Here is a 21,263-nt window from a genome sequence, read left to right as displayed (position 1 = left end):
AAAAACTGGGGTTATCTTTCTTAATTACACGTTTGAATCCTAATCTGCTAAGGTCTGAGGAATATCAGACTCAGAGGAGCTGCCTTCTCGCCGTTCTTTTTCAGAGAAAGGCCTTTTATTTTGTTTTGTGTTTTTCAGTGTATTCTTAAAAGCTAATTCCTGTATCATTGTATTTGTATCTATAGGTTAATTCATGTGAAGACAAAGGTTACCATACATGGTATTCATAACTTTCCATTTTTGATAATGAGGTATTAAGAACAGATAATAATGTTTTGTAAAGCCTTATTTGTAAAGGATGGTAGAAATGCTCTTCTTTCCCAATTCCATTATGTTTCCTGAATTTGAAAAAATCCCATTTTGAAGCAGTTAGAAGTCTGTTCTTCTCTTTCCATGTGTGTGTGCACTCAGGAACCTTTGTTCCTTAATTAGGAAAAGAACTAGAGCTCATTAATAGTGGTTCCAAGTGATATCTGCTCGATTGTTGGGGCACTGATCCACTACAAAGAAAGATGTAGTCTAGATCTGAGAGGCTACCAGCATTTCTGAGAACCAGTAAAAGATAAATAAGCAGCAGAGGATCCTTGTATGGTCGACCTCACATCTTGGCCTGTCCTTAAGGGCCTGGCTAGCAGCTCATCAGTTTTAAAGCCACAGAAATTTATGTACTCACAGAAGGGGGCAAAGGGAGAAGGTGCAACTTAGGTAGAAATATAGAACTTTGCCTCCATTTAAAACCTGTGATCTTTAAAAAAAAAGGAAAAAAAGAAGTCAAGAATCTCTTTTCGATTTCTTGATACTTAGAGGACCTCATCCAGATGCCTGTAGATGTTATTGAAAGTGAATGAATTGCTGGCAAACATGATAGAAGACAGATATCCTAATGTTTTCCAGGCTGATTTTCATTGCTGGCATGAGCACAGCAGGCATTGCAAGAGTTTTGAAAGCTAAAACTCCCAAACTGAATTGGCAAATCCTTAGGCCCGCATCTTTGTCATCAAAAGAGAGCCCTAATTTCCACGACAAGAACAGACACTTCCCCAGCCTCCAAGACAGTTAAAGCATCTGCATGTTCCCAGAAATATGAGTAGTACAAATGGTAGACGCATCTCACTCGTCAAGATCTGGGTTCCAGACACAGGGAGGTGAGCAACTTGAGTGGAAACTCTCTGACCACGTTGATGCTGTTGTCCTGTGGGTTGGCTGGCCTGGCGAGGGAAGGCTGAGATGAAGGATGAGAAGAAGAAAGCCAAATGTCAGTTTGGAAACCATACAATGGAAATTCGCACCTAATTTGAGGGACAGTTGCTTCTCTTCCAGAAGATTCTATCCAATCAGATGGCTACCATCCTTGCCAGACGATAAACTGCCTTTACCGTTTCATGTTGATGGAGACGTTATTAGCAAAAGGGAGCACTTCATAAAGGTGGCAGAGATCTGGCAAGTAAAGGCGTGATACCATTTCCCCTGTGCTGATAATGGTGTGGGTCAGAAACAGTCAATGTGGAAACAGATATTTCCCTGAAATGTTCTACCATTTAAAGAGACATGTCCAGCTAGCAGACATGTCTCTCTCTATTTTTACATGATACTAATACATATTTTTATATAATTTATATATATATTTCTCCATCAGTAATCTTTTTTACTTTGTATTTCTCAGAGAAAGAAAAATCGATTTTAAAATGTAAAAACCTGTTCTTCAATTGACGATGCAAAAATCTCATTGCAGTATTTATTCCAAACCTGCTCTCATAATGTTCAGTCAAGGAGAAAACAGCAAAAAACAGTTGTTGATGGACTTAGCACAGAACTGGATTAAATAAGCATTAGTCTACTGAAGCTGATTACAGGAATATGAAAATGCAGTATCTTAATGGTACATATTTTTATGTGGCAGCTCAGTTGCCTTTCATTTTGCAGCTAATATGTCTATTCTTATGAGTCATTTACTTCTTTAATTACCTTTTGCAGGCAAGGCACCATGGTATATTAATGTGAATGATTTTTACTGCCAGTTTATCATACAATGCCCCAGAAGTTGAAAGGCGTAATTGACTTGGAAGAACAGCTCATGAAGGAAACAATATTTAGTTGACAGTTTTCCTTGTACTCTCTGTTGACGTTTATGAGTTTACACTATGCTAAAGGAGTAATAAACACAATTTTCTTTCAATAACAGGAAAGGGTAGCTTCTCGAATACATTTGTGGAAAAACACATTTGTTCATTTCTTGAATAATATGGAAATAACACATTTCCAGTGATAAGACCTCTTAGATTGCCAATTGAATTAAACCTTTGAAGGTGCATTTATAACCTGTCTCGGAGCATTAGGAGATATTAGGGTTCATGTGATTGAATCGATTTAATGAATATTTAAATTATAGACAGATTTGGATAAATCATATTTAAATCTGGGTGTTAGAGGAAGACTATTTGACCTCATCCTCCCAATTTCTAGAGGGAAGCAAAGTGGGAAGGGAGCCGGGGAACTGTCTGAAGGAAGATTTTCTTTCGCCCAAAGCGAGGGGAAGTCTGACAGTACATTTTAGGAGAAAGAAAAGGGGGCCCGTCAGTACAACTCATTATAAGGTCTGGGCTTTGAATGGTTAAACTCAAGACCTGGGTGGATTGCTGCTGTTCTGGGGTCTGGAATGGTGCCTTGAGTTGATGGGGCCAGTGAGCAAGTACTCTTGTTTTTAACCATCATTTCCAATGTCCCCTGGGCCCTCCACTGGCTCGCTGGCTTTGGGTAGGCCCTGGTTTGGCACATCGGTTTCGAGGGAGTTAAACTTTTCACAGTTTTCTGGATTGTTTGCAGTTCAGTCCTGTGCAGCATAATGAAAGTTTTCTAGCCATCTGTTGTTAAGCTGGCGGAGAGCAAGGCCAGTATATCCAAACAAAGTTCTGGCCTGCTGTAAACGGAACCTGTCGGTTTAGCATAGCTTTCCTGACCCCTCCAGCGAACGGGGCAGCCCTTGGTACCAGGCACTCACCGCATGGAGCTTTCAAAAGGGAACTATTTTCGGGGTGGGGGGTGAGGGCCTGTTTACTTTTTCCCTCCATGTTCCTCTCACTGGCTTGGACTAGTTTATACTTAATCTTTAAATGGATAAATGGTTACTTGTGCCCCCTCCTTTTTTGGAGAAGGAAGAATTCGGTCTTAATAGGAGATGGTACCTTTTAGAACAAGGTGTGAGTGTCTACAATGTGTGTGTCAGGCACCAGCAATTTAAAGGGGTGTCCTATGTGTACACCCGTGGTGGATTCATGTTGATGTGTGGCAAAACCAATACAATATTGTAAAGTTAAAAAAAAGGATGAACAACCAAAAATAAAATAAAAAAAAAAATAAAAGGGTGTTCTACCCACTAGCTCTGTTTTACCATTTTGTCTTGCAGGATTTGGGGACAAATAGTCCAGGCGGTACAAGCTCCAATATTTATCACGTAGCTTATATAACTAAAAGTGTTTCATAACTTTAAAAGGACTCCCACCTTCCCCTTTCTTCCGCATTTTATATTTATTATTAGAAGTTTAATACACAGCATAACTTAGAGAAGAGCCATTTGAATGTGCTCCTGGCTCTGTGGGGTGTTCCCTATCCTCTGTTCTTATTTACAAGGAATATTATGTATGTATGGTCTTTAATTGCCCAGCTTGACCTTAAAATCGTTCCACTGTTTTGTGTTATTCTGTAATACGTTTAATTCTTACTTCCTGTTTCACAGTTTGCTTGGCTCTGTATGAAGCATTCCTGCCCATTCAGATCCTTGATGTGCATATATGTCTGTCTCAACACCTGTCTAAACCTACCCCTAACTTCTGTGGGTTTCCTCTTGTTAATGACACCTCATAGGTGCTGCTGTATTTTTATCTTGGTCTTGCTGCAGTGTATTTCCTGTCCAGCATTGGTTACATTTGTGCTCTGTTAAGAGAGGGCTCTGGGGAGCCATTGTCAAACCTCTGTATCCATCTCAGTTGATTAAAATATGCAGGGAGAATGGCCACTGCCACTGAATGACTATGTCAGCCACTCCCCTGGCTGCCTCAGCCCCTCTGGATGAGAAGCAGACCACAGCCCCACATGGTAGTTACAAAGAAAAAAGGGACCGAAAGGATGCACCTTTGTCTAAAGCACCCACAGGAGGGGGTTTGGATTCAACTTTAACTGCCGTCCAGGAATGTACATGGGTCAGGGATACCATAAATGGCTGTGGGGGGCAGAGGGCGAGCAGAAGAACCAAAGGGATAAAATAGGAGATACAAGGCTTCTCCTTTAAGGGACCAAGAGTTTTGCAAGAGCGAAAAATATTCAATTTAAAATTGAAATGAATGCACTTACTTGGAAATACCATATAGTCATAATCTGTTTGTAAGGTGACTGACATATAAAGTGCTTTTTTGTTTTAAGGTAAAAAAAAAATGTATTCGGGGTAGAGTTTCGGGTGTAAATGTCAGGTGTAACGTAACGTGTGTTCAAGAGTCAAGCAAATAACCTTGGCATTTAGGACACTGCCTTTTAGAACATGAAATTGTTTTTTGTTGTGTGTTCCTTTTTTTTTTTTTCAAAGGAGGACTACATTAAGGGGTCACCTATTAGCTGTGTTTTTGCTGTCTTAAACTCAGCCCTTCTGTCTATTAAAATCAAACCACTGTGTAAACATTCCAGTGTTGTTCTTGGTCTCTACAATGGCCACGGGGATCAGGTTTCACCTGCCTGCACATCTTCAAGCAATTAGAGCAATTAGCGTGAAGCCATTTCACATTCAAGGATTCAAGGTCTACGGTGACATTCAAGTCCAGGAGAAGTCTGAAAGGGAGAGAGAGGAAGCGGCCCAGAGCATGGCTACTCTTCCATGGCCCTAAGCAGACAATTTCTCTTTTAAAAATGGTAACTCTTTAATGATATTGTTATGAGGTTTTTAAAGGACAGATCAAAAGTTGTTTATATCAAAAAACCCCAACAGTCATTTAATTATACTAATGAAGGTCTTTATACATGGCAGATTTTTTAAAAAGACTTTTAATGGTCGTGAGAAATGAAGTGTCCCTGCTCCTTGCATCACCGTAGGGGTGACAGCATTCTTTGCAGAGGGAAGGTGCATTTTATAATATATACAGGAATTTGCATTGCGCTTTACATGGTAAACCTCCCAGTTTGGGGTAAAGGGAACCATTATAGCTATGTCGAATATTTAGTTGGCAGACTTTTGGTGAGTAAGTATTAAAAGCAACTTTTTTTTTTTTTTTAAACGCTTGGAGAAGAATAGTGGCAACTTTCATACATCGAACTAGTACAGTTTAAAGACAAATGACCAACTTAGCACATCAGATAGCTGTGTAAGCGTGACCAAAGGTGCCTTTTAACAAAATCAGCTCAGAATCTGGGAGGGTTTTTGTTGTGTTTGTTTGTTTGGTTTGTTTTTCGAATGTGTAGCTTAGTTACCCAGGAATCTTGTTTGCATGAGGCAAACCCTAAACTGATTACAGCTTTTTAAATTGGTTAGTAGATTTTTCAATCCACATTGCACTGTTGGGTCATTATGCAGAGATGAGAGGAGGGGCTAATTTTCAAAATCCATGGGTGCTGCAGAAAAGATCTGGCTCTGTACTCCCTGGAGGTGTTTGCAATCAGGAGTAACCGCAGGCTAAATTATAATTTGGAATTCTGTTGCCCTTTAACCTGATGCTGCCTGTTCACATTCAGTGTTTGTTAACAAACAGCTCTAAGCACAAAATTGTTGGGAGAATTACTTTTTCATTATATGCACTGACTTTAATTAGAATAAGCGGCTTATTTTTAAAAGAAATAATTGTGTGCCTCTAAGAAAGTTCTTGCCATAATTCCTTTATGAAATTGCCTTAGTTGACTTCAAAGCGAGTAGGTGTTGAACAGTTCTCTGTCCATCGCCCTGAACACATCTATCTGTGTGACGGAGTCTGGAGCATTCCTATTCATTCGGTAATGAGCCATTTTTAGGTAACCGGACTGCTTAGAGGTCTCTCACAGGGCTCAAAGCAGTAGAGCTCTTCTGTTGAGGGCTGGCTTTCCTGGCGCCCAGGCTATGTGCCTTTTGAAACTGCGTTATAGATCAGATGCAGATGACGCTAATACCATGCAGCATGCTGGACACTGAGCAAGGCGAAGGTCTATTTCCCTTGCCCCTCGGAAATGGATTGCTAGGAAGTCATTTGCAGCGTTTGTAACTAGACTGGCTGAGTTAAACAGGAACATTTGAATTGGACACTCCACCCCTTCTAAAAGTGGAGAGGCAGGCATCTAAGAGCTGCAGGGCTCAGAAGGGAGGTAAGGCAGTAAACCAGACCCCCCCACCCCCGCCTTTTTTTTTCCTCCTAGCCTTATCCTCTGTTTCTCTGATCTGCCTTTTGAACTGTTTTTGTGGCTGATCAGTTCCACCTAATATGCCTCTTGATTTCTGCTATTGTAATACTCAGGCGACATGCTGTTCTCTTGGTTTTTATAAGCTTTAGATGCTTCTGCCTGTCATATTCTGGCGGTTTATCTTCAGCGTCTGGATTTGCTTTCAGACTTGAATGTCTATCAAGCTGCCGTTGCTTTGAATGTGAGATCAAAAGAAGATGAATTCCAGTAAAAAATTTCCTTCTATGAAGAAAAGATTGGGGCCTATGTAAACATCCCACTGACAGTTCCCAGTGAGTTATTTTCGCCGAGTATTAGCACCTGGATGACAGACAGTCCAGCATTCCACACTCGGTAACGAATCAGTTGCTTCCATGGCAGAGCAACATTGCCACAACAGTGGTGCATTTTTAGAAGGGATCCTTTTTCTTCCTCTTCCCCCTCCCCCTTGTCTTTCCCTTCTTTTTTTTATTTTTTTTTTTCTTTCTTTGAATATGGCTGTTCAACTCTTCATCCTATTTTTCAAGCTGACTTCTCTGCCTTCAGCAGTTTACTTTTCTTCACAATATCTGTCAAGTTACTCGGGTGACGGAAGACAGGACTTTGATAATTAGTTTGGGGAGGGTTCCAGAGTGTTCATGTAGACAAACCAGGCATCTGGAGATAAACAGGTAGTTGGGTTGATTGCAGAGAAAAGGAAAAGCAGCGAAAGCAAGCTCAAGGGCATGTCCCTGGAATGCAGGCGATGTGTTCTTTAAAAATACATGTGACAAAATCCTCTAAAGTCTGCAGAATCTGAATTTTCTTTCTTCCTTTTTTCTTCCCCCCACTTTGAGGCATCCTGCCTGTGTTAATGTCATCACAAAAATATCTCATGAGCAGGTTTTCCAAAACCCGTGTCGCTGTGTGTTTGTCTGGGTGAATGAGCTGTGTTTGGCTAGGGCTTGGACTAGCCAGGGCGCAATTCTGATGCTCTGTCCATGCTTGCAGACCTGGAGTGATTTAGATAGAGTGTAGCCTGAATAGATTTCTTTAAGTGCTAAATGCAACTTTGAAAATTACCTGCAAGCTCCAACTGATCTTTCAACTTTGAAAGTGAAGAATTACTTGAGGAATTCTTGCGGTTTCTTTGTCATTTAGTGAGAGCCGGGGCAGCTACTGTGGAGGCAAGCGTCCCTGAGGTTGCCTACAAAGGGCAATGTTCCAGTGTGTTTTCTCCTCGAGTGTACTTCAGCCGCACAGGACTTCCTGTTTATTCAAACATCTTTTTTACCACTCGGCAACCCCCGCTTCACAGAAACAGCCAGAACCATCGACAGCAAGAAGACGGAAATCCAGAGGCAGACAGTGCGAGCTCTTTCGGTCAAACTCTTCATTTTCTCTGTAAGTGTCCGGAGGAAAAGGAAAGGAAAAAAAAAAAACCAACGGAACATTTTGCTGGGTGAAACTTTAAAAAGTAGGGATCCACTCCTGCACGGACATTCTCTGAAGGGCAAAATTAGATGATCCAACTTGTTTACTATTCTTCACCCCCCCCCCGAACCCCATCAAAGCCGTTTTTCTTTTTAGAGCCTTGAGAGGACCGGTTCTTTCTAACCCCTTAGTGATTCAGTCTTGCTTTCAAATGCGTCTTCGGGTAGTCTCAGCTAAGTCAGCAGCTGCGGGTTGTCAGGACTTGGGTTTAGGGGCTTGAACGGAGATTAGAACCTTGCTCTGCTTATTTGTGATGGCGTTTTGTGTCGCCTTCTTTTCCTTCCTGTTATCACCAGGAGTCGGGGGTGGGGGTGTGGGGATGGTGCCTTGGTAATTCTGCGTCTGCCGGATTGTCCTCGATGCATGCATCGTGACCCCGTCGTCGTTTGTGCATCGGTCTTGATAATATTTGTACCAATTTCATGCCAATAAAAGTCAGACTGCTGAAACAAGCACGGTCATTATCTCATTCATATTACTATTGTTTAAACGGAGTGAACTGCAAAAAGGAAAGAGAAAGCCCGCCTCACTTTCTGAGATGGTTGTTAACTTTGATGTGGGAAGGGTCTTTTCAGAATGTTCATCGTGGATAATTAGGATGGCAGGGAGAGCCCTTGGACCCGGGCTGCTGCTTCTTTCTGTGCCCAAGAGCCATGTGGTCGCTCCTGGGTCCTTTCTCTTGGAATGACTTTTTCAACTCATGGTTTGTCTTTTTTTTTCCCAAAAGGTTCCACCTTTTCCTGTCTGCTGTGGACATCCCTCGGGCTCCCCTCCCCTCTCCCCACACCCCTCCCCCAACCCTGACCCCCAACTTCAGTATAATTGGTAAGCCAGGTGCTAATTTTTTTTTTTTTTTTTTTTACTATGTACTGGTCAGGGAATAGACAGGAAGTAGAAAATTAGCTCTTTTGATCTGAAGGGAATTGTTACTACTCTAAACCTTGTTTGTTAGTCCCCAGACGAAATATACTTACATTTTAACCTCTAAATCAACCATCTATTAGAACAGAAAAAGAAGTAGGCTCGGCCATTGTCCCCCCACCTCTCAAGGAAGAAACATTTCAATATATAAAATAAGTAAGTGCATGTGTGTGTATATGTGTATGGCCCTCGCTAGGCTGACTTTTTCATGTTCAGAAGTTGTTCTACTTTGTGAGGGAAAAAAAATTAGGTTTGAGACTGCCTTAAGGACAATTTGTATAACAGTAGGAGTAATTGCAGGGAAAATGGAAAGAGTGACTGGAGATATTTACTCAGATGTTAGTGTAGGTGTGGGGGCCGAAAACCCAGTGTGGGAACAGTGGGCTGCTTTTCTTGGTATCGCAGTCTATTTGATGACCATCAAATTTCCCAGCTCGCTGGTTTTGTTTTTTCTGGATGGCATGTTTGATTATTTATCAGAAGGGGAAGGGAGTAGCTGAAGCAAATAAACATGTGACCAAGTTCTGTTTTGTTTTCCACTCAGAAAGCCGTGCCCTTTAACAGACATACAGAAAAGAATAAATGCATTGTTTCATGATAAAAGGAAATTATATGTGTCATTTTCTTTTTTTTTAAAGGCAACCAAGTTAACCCTTAAGACTCAGGAGCCTGCATGCCTTCTGAGAGTCTGCCCAGCTGTTACTGAGAATTAATCTATTGCGGTGGATGATTTTATGGCCCAGGATTTCCCAGGATTAGTTGTTCTGTAGTTTGGCTTTTCTAGATGCTTTCCTTAGTTATGCCTGCCTCAGTAGCTCTGTTTTTATGACGTGTGTGAGTGAGAGAGATAGAGTATGTTTGTGTGTGTGTATGTGTTTTAAATAACGATGCCATTGGGGTAAATCAGCAGTTCTTACAGTTTCGTTGAAGGCTATATTATGACTTTCCATTGAAACATAAACAGCTCAGTTAAAGGAAAATATACCAGAGTTTCTGTAACCAGTGAGCAGCAACATTTTATTAGTGGCCAACTTTTGCTTCTCTCTTAAAGCGTGTCAGGCAGGTGGTATCCTTCAAAGAGTCTGCTTGTAGGTTTCGAAGATACCCTCAAAACATCTTTCCGTCTTTACTGTGATGACCTGCAGGGCTGTTGGTTGTCTCAGATCAAGTCCTCTAGAGACCTTGGGAAGGTCTCAAGTCTACATGAAATGTAGATTTTTTTTAAACAAGCAAACCAAAAAAAAAAAGTTTTCTCTGTTTTCATCTTCTGGCAGGGCTTGCATCAGTGCCCGGCGACGTTCTTTATACATAGGCACGCACTGACCTACATGTACATGCACAGACGGGCACGTTTTGTAATAACTACAGCATGATTTTGTGCAGGGGCTGCCCCCTGTGTCCACACCCTGAACAAACGATGATCCTAGCATAGTGCCTGGCCCGGTCATATCAAGCCCTTATAAACCACAGCTGAAAATCTGTTTTGTTGCCTATACTGTCTTGGAATGTGAATTGGAAATATGAACACAGAGGGATTCCCTCTCCATTGACTATATAAGGGAACAATGCAGTCAACCCTCAAACACAGTGTAGCTTCCATCAGGATCGCCCTGCATGTGTGTGCCTGGGAGGTGGCTTCGTGCTGGAGAGGCCAGCCATAGAAGCGCTAACCTTTCCACCGCCTCTCTTCGTCACCTTGGGTGACTCTCCGAAAGGCACTTGAGTTGGATCATCATACTTTGTACTTATACGGGGCCTTTTGTCTGTACAAATCAAAGTGCCTGACTAATGCTAAGTCATTAATACTCGGAACACCCTTGGGACATAGGTAGGCTGTGAAGATGATCCCTCTTTTGAGGTGGGAAAACGTCCTCTTGTTAAAATAGTTTATAATTTCCGGGTGTGTCTGTATTTCATGGTCAGGCAAGACCTGAAAAGGGGATGATCTAGATGCCATGAGGAACATTTTTCCTGTGACATACTCAGCCCTGACCACAGGCAGTCTCATGAGAAAGTATTTTGCCATCAAGAAACTGGACTGGGAAATAAATCTAGTGCATGGTGTTGATGGAGATGGAAGGGAGGAACTGCTGGAGAGTAATCATGCTGACTTTTAATCTCTTCAGCATCAAAGTTAGGAGCTTTGGGGGTTTTTTTAAGAGGGGATACAGATTGGGCTAAAAATTTGATTTCTTGTTTTGTTTCGCTTTAACTCAACGTGATGTTGGCAATTTAACTTCCACAAAAATCAAGTTAGTTGGTTCTTTGCAAAAAAACAGACACTGCTCATTGGCTGTGCAAAGTGAGAAGTTACTCTGTGGTTGTGGACTTGGGGGCAAAAGATTTGAAACGTTCTGTTAACCCTCAGTGTTGCTGTGTGATTCTTGAATTCTCGTGTGTCTTGGGTTCCTTCCTATGGTTACTACTTAACAGAATAAAAATTAGTCACATGCCATCTGCAGTTTTAAGTCTACGTTCAGACCTTTTCTGGAAGGTTTCTAGAATAGGGTAGGGGCAGAATTTAGTTGTTTGGTTCTCAGAACTGTTTGTTTGTTGGAAGCTGAACATAGACATTAAGTTCGAAAAATCTCCATTCAAAGTATGTTTTTAATTTGAAAAAATTATTTTCAAAAGTGTGTAAATGATGGTTCCAGTTTTGCTTCAGAAAAGTAATTTACATAAGCATGCCCTCAAATGTTGGCAGGGTATCATGTGTAGATGAGGCTATTACAGTTGACTTTTTATTTTCTGAATTAACCTTTCCATTTTTCGTATCTTCTAAGATACTTCATTTTTAAGTGCTTTTCTAAAATCGAAGTCTGGTTGATTTACAGTGTTGCATTGTTTCAGGTGTATATCACAGTGATTCAGTGCTGCACCGAATCTTTGTACATATATATATGTATATATGTATGTATTCTTTTTTGGACGTCCCAGGTGGTCCAAATGGTAAAGAACCAACCTGCTAATGCAGGAGGCATAAGAGATGTGAGTTTGATCCCTGGGTCAGAAAGATTCCTTGGAGGAGGGCATGGCAACGCACTCCAGGATTCTTGCCTGGAGAATCCCATGGACAGAGCAGCCTGGTGGGCTACAGTCCATGGGGTCGCAAAGAGTCGGACACGACTGAAGCCACTTGGCACGCCTGCACATGTGCATCCTTTTTTAAATTCTTTTCTACTATAGGTTATTACAAGATATTTAATATAGTTCCCTGTGCCCTATGGTAGATCCTTGTTTGTTTTCTCATATATATATAAAACTGTGTATATGTTAATCCCAAACTCCTAATGTATCCGTCCCTCCCACTTTGCTAATCATAAGTTTGTTTTCTATGTCTGTGAGTCTATTTCTATTTTATAAGTAAATTCATTGGTATCACTTTTTAAAATTCCACATGTAAGTGATGTCATATGATATTTATCTTTCTCCAACTTAAAAACTGAAGCACTTATTCGACATCAGATCCTAGGCTGTGCACGTTGTATATATTAATTATGATAATAGGGACTGTTATTTCTTCTCATTTTAACAGTTGAAGAAACTGAGGCACAGAGAGATTAGGTAACTTGTCTAGGGTCACACCGGTTGCAAGCGGTGGAGCTGGGATTCAAATCAGGCAGAAGGACTGATGGACACTTCACGACCATGTGCTGCTTCTGTAGAAGTACATTAATGTTTTATAAAGTAAACCTATCTTTCTTTGGAAGTGCTATGCCTCCCCCAAGGTCAGTAATTCCCCCAAATTCCCAGGGAATGCCCATTTCTTCCTGCCTGGAGACTCAAGTTCCACCTTATGCTGCAGTGACCAGAAGCTGGAAAGATCACTGAGCACAAGTCTGTGAGCGCTACTGTCCATCTGATGAACACAGTTTTGTTTTAACCTCCCTTTTAAGAAAATATTTCTAATTCCTTGACCAGAGTTATCAGATCTTCCAAAAGGTCACTACAAAGTTCCTTTGAGCGTTGCTTAGATTAACTCACTGTGTTCTTCTAGATATTTCTAAATTTTTCTGTAATGATCTGTCCTGTCTAGCATGCGAATGCAGCTCCCATGTGAATGCAGGAATTCTGCGTCCATGGATGTGTACATTAGTAGCCTTTTCGAGTTATGTCGTTCTTGAAGTATAAAGGAAGGTATTCTAAGCTAGACTCTGTGACCTTGGGCACACTCGATAAGCTTTCTGTCTACATAAAACAATTTATAGCCAAGCCGGATACCGAGATTCCTCTGGGCTCATTAGAGAAAACTCTGGTTTTCTCAGTGTCTCTCTAAAGGGACTAAGCCAGTGGATTGAGATCACTAGGGAAGAGGAATCTTTGTTTCCCACAAAATGTCTTTTCTCATTTATGGGGCAGTATACTGTAGCACTGCTGCTGCTGCTAAGTCGCTTCAGTCGTGTCCGACTCTGTGCGACCCCATAGACGGCAGCCCACCAGGCTCCGCCGTCCCTGGGATTCTCCAGGCAAGAACACTGGAGTGGGTTGCCATTTCCTTCTCCAGTGCATGAAAGTGAAAAGTGAAAGTGAAGTCGCTCAGTCATGTCTGACCCTCAGCAACTCCATGGACTGCAGCCTACCAGGCTCCTCCATCCATGGGATTTTCCAGGCAAGAGTACTGGAGTGGGGTGCCATCGCCTTCTCCGACTATAGCACTAGTTTCCATTAAATAAGTAATTGTCATGTATAGGTGCTATGCTAAGGGTTGTGTTTATCTCACATAATCTTTAGAATTTAACCTCTCTGCTCCTATGTTTCCATATATGTTAACTGGGTATAATACTGCTTTAAAGGACTGTGAAAATTAAATGAGATCGTGTACCAGTACTGTTCAGTAGTTGTCAGCCAATATACACTCACAAAATGGCAACTTATATAAGTATCTTCCCTATTCCCACCAGCCAGGAATCACAAGTTTTTAGGATACATTTAATTGGAAATGCAGATCAAAGCCATAGTAAGATGTCACTTCACACCCATTAGAATGACTCTTATCAAGAAGACAAGAATTAACAAAGAGTTTGTGAGGCTATGAAGAACGGTAAACTCTTCTGCACTGCTAGGGGGAATGTCAAGTGGTACAACCACTATGGAAAACAGTGTGGAAGTTCCTGAAAAAATTAAAAATAGGGCTGTCATAAATCCAGCAATTCCACTTCTGGGTATGTACCCAAAGGAAATGAAATCATTACCTGGAAAAAATATCTACAGCCCCACGTTCATTGCAATACTATGTAACAGTAGTCAAGATATGGAAAAAGAAAACCTAAATGTCCTTCGATAGATGAATGAATAAAGACAATGTGATATACATACATACACACAGGGAATAATATTCACCCATAAAAAGGAAATCCTGTCATTTTTAGCAACATGGGTGGGTCTTTAGAACGTCCTGCTAAGTAAAATAAGTCAGAGAAGACAAATACTTATCATCTTACTTGTATGTGGAATTTAACGTGATCAAACTCATAAAAACAAAGAACAGGTGGGTGATTGCCAGAGTTTGAGGATTAGGGAAATGGGTGGTTTGTCAAAAGCTATAAAGATAAGTTTTAAGGATGTCACATACAGCATGGTGACTGAAGTTAATAATAATACTGTATTGTGTATTTGGAAGTTGCTAACAGAGTAGATCCTAGAAGTTCTCAATCACTTAACACCCCCACCACCACTTTGACAAGTAACAAGGAGCTATAGCAGAATGTGAGAATCTACAGTGGATTATAAGCACAAGGGCCAGAAATCCTACTGGACTCGCCCTGCCTGGAAGGTGGAGAAAGGTGGGTCGAACTTAAACAAAGGGGGAGCAGAGACACAGGTGTCGGACTGCGTAAACTGCGGCTGGACTTCGGTCAAACTGAGAAGAAATCTATCCTCTCTCAGCTCCGTGTCCCCTTTGTTTGCCGTACGAACAGCTCTTTCTGCAAAAGTCCGACCTTGGCTCACTTGAACCATGGAACAGGGGACATGTCCCTACTGGGGCTTGAAGAAAGGGTCAAAGTCAGAGGATGAGGGTGACAGCATCAGTGTCCCCAGAGATGGGTGAACCTGCGTCGATAATTGTGAGGGCGTTTTGGAGATCTTCCTGTCTGCCTGCTTGGGGATGGCCCTCCCAGCAGTAGAGACCCAGGATGCTAGCGCCACTCACAGGCACCGCCACTCCCTGGGCTCCCAAGGGAAGGATTCCACTACCTGAAGGAATTGGATGAGATTTTAGGAAAAGGTAGAATGTATTATTTTTTTTTAAGATTTATTTTACTTTTCAAACAACTTTATCGAGATAACTTTGACATAAAGAAATGGTACGTGCATTAAGGTGTACAGCTTGTTTTCATATAGCTGTACATTGCGAAAAGATCACCACACTGAAATTAAATACCTTGTCCATCACCTCTATATAATTACCCTTTTGTGTATATAGTGAGAGGATTTAAGATGTACCTTCTTGGAAAACTCCAGGCACGTAGTACCGTATTACTGAGTATAGTCATGGTGCCGTAGGTTACATTCGCGGAGCTTATTCATGTCACACAGCTGAACCTTCTTGGCCTTTGTTGAGTACCTTGCCATCTTCCCTCCTTCCAGCCCCTGGCAACCACCATCCTACTCTGCTTCTTTGAATTCAACTTTTTACAATTCTATTTATAGATCAGATCTTGGAGTATTTGTCTGGGAAGGGTAGAGTTTAAATGGAGAAGATACTTGGATGCCAGGTAAATTCGGGCAGAGAACACAAGAGAATTACAGAAGTGACTGTGACTCCAAGAGTCCTGGGAACAAGAAGATCTGGTTGGGAAAAAAAAAAAAAAGACAAGTCTTCAGTGTGGGGAAAAGAGGCAAATACGTCGGGACGTGTGATACTGCGGAAGGCTTTCTCTTTCATCCCAAGGCAGTGGCATGCACATTCATTCGTGCTTTTTTGGCTCCAGAGGACTGCATGTCCATATGCCAGCATTACCCTTGGCCATATTTGGTCTAATCATTGACCTTGGTAGATAGAATGTGAGTATCAAGTTCTCAGAAGACAATGTTTGTTTGTTTTTATATTTCTCTCCTAACCACTCACTAGACTTGTGACCTTGGGCAAGTCACCAAACCTCACCATCTTAGCTTTTCCATTTTACATCGATAATTATGTTTCCCTTGCTTGCCTTCGAAATGCTTGGGAACAAAAGAGAAAAAAAAAATTTTTTTTTAAAGTGTAAAGCAACTAACTGGCATAGTGCCTGGCACATAGTAAGCAGTTCAGTACATCATGTTTATTTTAGTAATTTTAAACATGGGGAATTACGAGTCTCCCCTTGCCCCCCTGTTTCTAGATGTTCCTCATTTCTTTAAGTTCTTATGCAGGTGTGATCTTTGCTGTTTGAAATTACTGCTTTGAAAGTGTAAATTATTAGAAAATGCTTGGATTTTTCTATCTAGGCTAACTTTGGCCAAGAGTGAGTAGTTCCAAACTTTTTTTTCCTAAGTATTCTTCTGGCTGTACCAGGTCTTAGTTGCGACACATGGGGTCTTTAGTTGCAGCACGTGGGATCTAGTTCTTCGACCAGGGATCACACTTAGGCCCTTGCACTTGCAGCACGCATCTTAGCCACTGGACCACCAGGCAAATCCCAATTAGTTCCACATTTTAGATTATTAGTCCTATTTTGGTCTTTCCCCTCTTCCCATTTCTGTTTTATTCTTTTGTCTTTTATCTTGACTGAACTTGGTTCTCCCTCTTGTTTCTTTGACCAAAATTCAATTAAGGAAAGAAAGGTAATTAGCGAAGGTATCATTCTAAGGGTTTAATTTCCTTTTAGGGCATCAGAAGTACGTGTGGTTTACATCACAAGAAGAAAAGGGGATATAGCATCATTTGCTTGGGCCGAAAATAAGTCCAGTGCTACTAGTAAAATCATAGGAAATTCTCCTTTATTTGAGCATGATTCCAGCCTGGTTTTTCTGCAGCTTTTAAAATTAGCAAGTCTCACTCCAAGGTATGAAAAGATAAGAATCTGGATTATTCATAATGAGAGTCACCGGGCTGCACCCTCATAAAAAGCAATTGCAGAAAACAGCAGGTTATTACAGTGAGTTCATAGATCCCTTTGATTCATTTATTCTTGCATTTGACACCCCCCCCACACACACCCCATTTCTACTTTGGAACCATGGAAAAGGACAGGCCAGTGTATATACTCATTTTTGGATACAGTCTGGTCCTTCCTTAACAAGGGGAAATGGATTTGCTGCAGCATCCAGCTTAACATTTTAGACATTCTCTAATAAACTTGACTTCTGTTTGACTTCACTGCAATGCTCATGCTGCCTCCAGTCACAGCACCCCAGGCTGTGGTCTTGTCAACTCTCATAAGCTAGACAGGCTCAGGCTTGGGCAGTGCTTGAATGGAATCCTTCCAAACACAACTCAGGTGCCGGAGACTCAGTGGTGGTGATTCAGCGTCTGGCACTGACTCCAGCCAGGAGCAGCCAACCGGGGCCTCAGCAAGGTGGTTATAGGGCCCCGTGTTAATAGGTAGATGGAGTAAGAGTATGATGGTGGGGCTTTTTCTCCCCTCTTATATAAGACTTCAAACAGACTTTCTGACTATTTGTGGTCATTCAACTTATTTCAGCTGCTTTTGCAAGAGGATCATAGATGTCCTTTTTCTTTTTGTCTCATGAAAATTCCTAACTTTGGCCTTCTTTGGCAGGAAACATCTTATACACACCTTAAAATAAAAAAGGTTATTCATAACCGCAAGTGAATATAGCATTTGCTGACCCTTTTTCTGCTTCCTAAGTTTCCTTTGGGGGTGGGGCTTATAGCAGAATGCCTCCTTCTGTCTGCAGCCTTGTGGTATTTCTGTGTCTGTCTCTCTTGTAGTGGCTGCATGAGATGGTGTTTGAACCCTATAGCATGAATGCTGGTGAGTCATGGCATGGTACAAAAGCACAGCTGCAGAACTCTGTTCTCTTTCCCAGCTTTTCTGAGAAGTTTTTTAAAAAGAAAAAGGAAAAGACATTTGTCATCTTTTCTCCTCAGAAAATACACTCTAATAGATTGCCTGCATTTCCATACAAACACAGACACACTCCCAACCTACCCGTACTCATGTCTTTGCATTACTTGCTAGATTTTAAAGTAAAGCAAAGGATATATGACTATTAAATGTCATAACAGTGATCACCATCTTATGTATCACTTAAAGAATGTAAAATCAGGGAATTCCCTGGTGGTCCAGTGGCTAAGATGCTGCGCTCCCGATACAGGGGAACTGGGTTCGATCCCTGGTCAGGGAACTAGATCCCAGGTGCCACAACTAAGACTCTATGCAGCCAAATAAGTAAAAATAAATATTTTTTTAAAAAGGATATAAAATCACATCAGTAAGGATTTGGGAAAACTGGCCTTGGAAATAGATCTAGAGGTTCAAACTGGTGTAAGACAGTAAAGAAACTGCAGTGATCCCAGTGGTGGAGGGGACGCTGCATGGTGGCTTCATCTTTCCCCACGCCCACAGGTGGGGCGACACTGCTCATAGCTCTGTCTTTGCAATTAGGACAGTGATGACGATAGGGAACTTTGACTTTTCCGTTTCCTGTCCCTTTGGGTTTTAACTTGAACACGTAGTTTTGGAGAGTTGTAGGAGTGGGATGGTCTCTGCTCCAGTTTTTTACCATGTCTGTCCAGCTATTGTCTCATAAACTCACTTGCAGAGGCTGTGGCGCATTTGGAAAAAAAGCCATGCCCTCTCTAAATATTCGCTGTTCTAGAACACCTTCATAGTATAGGATGCTTTATGGAGCTGTCAGAGCTCTGAGAGTGGATGATGCTACATAGAACTTTTCTCTTCTAGGTCATTGATCCAAATCCAATACCCCAGATAGTGTAAGGCATTGCTTGTTGGCCCCACTTGCTTTTAGTGGGGTGGAGTCAAGTGAATCAACTATCAGGAACTAATGCACAGAGTCTACGTCTTTATTTGTACGTCACAGATTAGACCAAATAGTGACTGGTGAAAAGGTTCTTGGATGATTTTTCACTGGTTGTTGTGACTTTCTGTGTATTAAAGTTCTAACAGAGTGTGTTTTTGATTGTTATTTACTTAAGTGTTGGTCGCTCAGTCGTGCCTGACTCTTTGTGACCCCATGGACTGCAGCCCACAGGCTTCTCTGTCCAGGAGGTTTTCCAAGCAAGGATACTGGAGTGGATTGCCATTTCCTTCTCCAGGGGATCTTCCCAACCCAGGCATTGAACCTGGTTCCCCTGCACTGCAGGCAGATTCTTTACTGACTGAGCTACAAGGGAAGCCCCCATGTCACCAGTAATATGACTTGAGAGTCTGCTGTGGAGCTATCTTTCTTTGTGTGTCTAGTATTTATACAGTCATTAGAATTGAAATTTTCCTTGGACACCTAATATTTTCATATTCTTAATGGCTGGATTCCCTCTGTGAGATTAGCTCACTTTTCCATTTTCTTGTGATAACCAAGTTGCTCCATTTGTAAATTCTGTACGTATTGTTTTCTCGACTTTTGTGACCCCATGGACTGCAACATGCCAGGCTTCCCTGTTCTTCACTCTCTCCGGTAGTTTGCTCAGATTCATGTCCATTGAGTCAGTGATGCTATCTAACCATCTTGTCTTCTGCCATCCTTTTCTCCTCTGCCTTCATCATCAGGATCTTTTCCAGTGTGAGGACTCTGCATCAGACGGCCAAAGTATTGGAGCTTTAACTTCAGCATCAGTCTTTCCAATGAATATTCAGGGTTGGTTTCCTTTAGGATTGACTCGTTTCATCTCCGTGAAGTTCAAGGGATTCTCAAGGGTGTTCTTCAGCACCACAGTTTGAAAGTATCAATTCTTTGCCGTTCAGCCTTCTTTATGGCCCAACTCTCACATCCATACATGATTATCGGAAAAACTATATCTGTGACTGTTCGGACCTTTGTTGGCAAAGTGATGTCTTTGCTTTTTAATATGCTGTCTAGGTTTGTCAAAACTTTCCTTCCAAGGAGCAAGCGTCTTTTAATTTCATGGCTACAGTCACCATTCACAGTGATTGGAATCCAAGAAAATAAAATCTGTCACAGCTTTCACTTTCTCCCCTTCTAATAGCCATGAAGTGATGGGACTGGAGGCCATGATCTTAGTTTTCTGAATGTTGAGTTTTAAGCCAGCCTTTTCACTCTCCCATTTCACCTTCATCAAGAGGCTCTTTAGTTCCTCTTCACTTTCTGCCATTATAGTGGTCTCATTTTCATGTTTGAGGTTGTTGCTATTACTCCTGGCAGTCTGGATTCCAACTTGTGATTCATCCAGCCTGGCATTTCACATAATGTATTCTTCATATAAGTCAAATACACAGGTGACCATATACAGCCTTGTCATACTCCTTTCCCAATTTTGAACCAGTCAGTTGTTCCATGTAAGGTTCTAACTATTGTTTCTTGACTGTATATATATATATATATTTTTTTTTTTTTTTGCATGTTTGTTGGAGAACTCACTGCCTTGGAATGTTGTTGGCTCTGTGCAAATGCTTCTAGTTCTGTCGGCCACTGTCATTTCCTTTCTTAAAGTAACCCACAGACCTGCTTTTCATCATGCACTGGATGCTTATCATGTCCAGAGCAAGGGGGTGATGGAGTTTCCCTGCACACTCATTTCTGGGTAATACTACAAAGCGATCTTCATACTGGGTTCCATGATGAGTATTCCTGTTAATATGGTCATTAGTTGCTGGAGTTGAACCAAGATAGCAGATTAGGCGAAAAACCTCTCTAGAGGACTTGAGTTGTCTATCGAAGTTGAAAAATAGAGGAGAGAACATGACTTCTTTCCTACTAAACTTCCCTTACGACTTTTTGTTGCTGGAGTTTCTTCCTACCCAATCTGTGCAATATCTGTTGATTAGCCTGTGGAATTGTCTGAGAAACAAGTTTGATCTTAAGGGGTGGGGAGAACCTAGGAAAAGACACTAGAGGAAGGGTGGCTGACTCAGAGCAGCCTTTGAAGCTGGGAATGGGACAGCTTCTCAGGCATACAGGAAGTCACCAGCCCTTCTCCACTGGCCAACAGGGCAGGTGCTGTCTTTATGCTGAGTGCCGACTGCCGAGAGCCTCGTACTAGAGTGAGATCCACTCTGAGCAGCCACAAATGACCTGTGGGAAGAAGAAACACGTGTTCAGCGTTTGCAAGTAGTTTGAAACGATTTCAGAGAGAGGAGCACATGGATATATTCTGTTTTCCTGTCCCAGTTCTTCCTCAGAAAATAAAAAAAAAATGTGTTTGAGCTTTTAAGAATAGCTAATTAGTAACATCCTTGCATCTTAGCTCAATTCTAAAATTATTCTGGCCAACTGATTGAAAGCTCTGTTTATATAAAATTGTGTCCCATAGAATCTTCTGAGAATCTCAGATTACAGATAGCAGCCAATGACAAGTTGGCAAACTTATCCTGTAAAGGGCCAGGCAGGAAATACTGTAG

The 21,263-nt window shown here is 41.6% G+C and overlaps 1 protein-coding gene and 1 long non-coding RNA gene across 8 annotated transcripts in view; one reads left to right on the top strand and one right to left on the bottom strand.

The window, feature by feature from the left end:
* The window catches only part of FOXP1 (forkhead box P1), a 622,522-nt gene that overhangs the window by 441,833 nt on the left and 159,426 nt on the right, over positions 1 to 21,263 (top strand). The window contains exon 1 of one of the 7 annotated variants that reach the window (XM_040247249.1): positions 7,621 to 7,770. The exons of the other annotated variants lie outside the window; for them this stretch is intronic. The gene's annotated coding sequence lies outside the window, so the exon portion shown is untranslated. Of the gene's footprint in view, positions 1 to 7,620; positions 7,771 to 21,263 lie in introns of those variants that run through there. 7 annotated transcript variants of the gene reach the window in all.
* LOC120868427 lies at positions 790 to 7,555 on the bottom strand. Its single transcript, XR_005722224.1, has 2 exons — positions 7,450 to 7,555; positions 790 to 7,044 (listed from the first exon to the last, which is right to left on the bottom strand). It is a non-coding gene; the product is annotated as an uncharacterized LOC120868427 (long non-coding RNA).

The sequence above is a fragment of the Oryx dammah genome, unplaced genomic scaffold (assembly GCF_014754425.2).
Source record: "Oryx dammah isolate SB20612 unplaced genomic scaffold, SCBI_Odam_1.1 HiC_scaffold_9, whole genome shotgun sequence".
In the NCBI taxonomy this organism is placed as follows: Eukaryota; Metazoa; Chordata; class Mammalia; order Artiodactyla; family Bovidae; genus Oryx; species Oryx dammah.
This window is presented reverse-complemented; position numbering and strand designations above follow the sequence as displayed.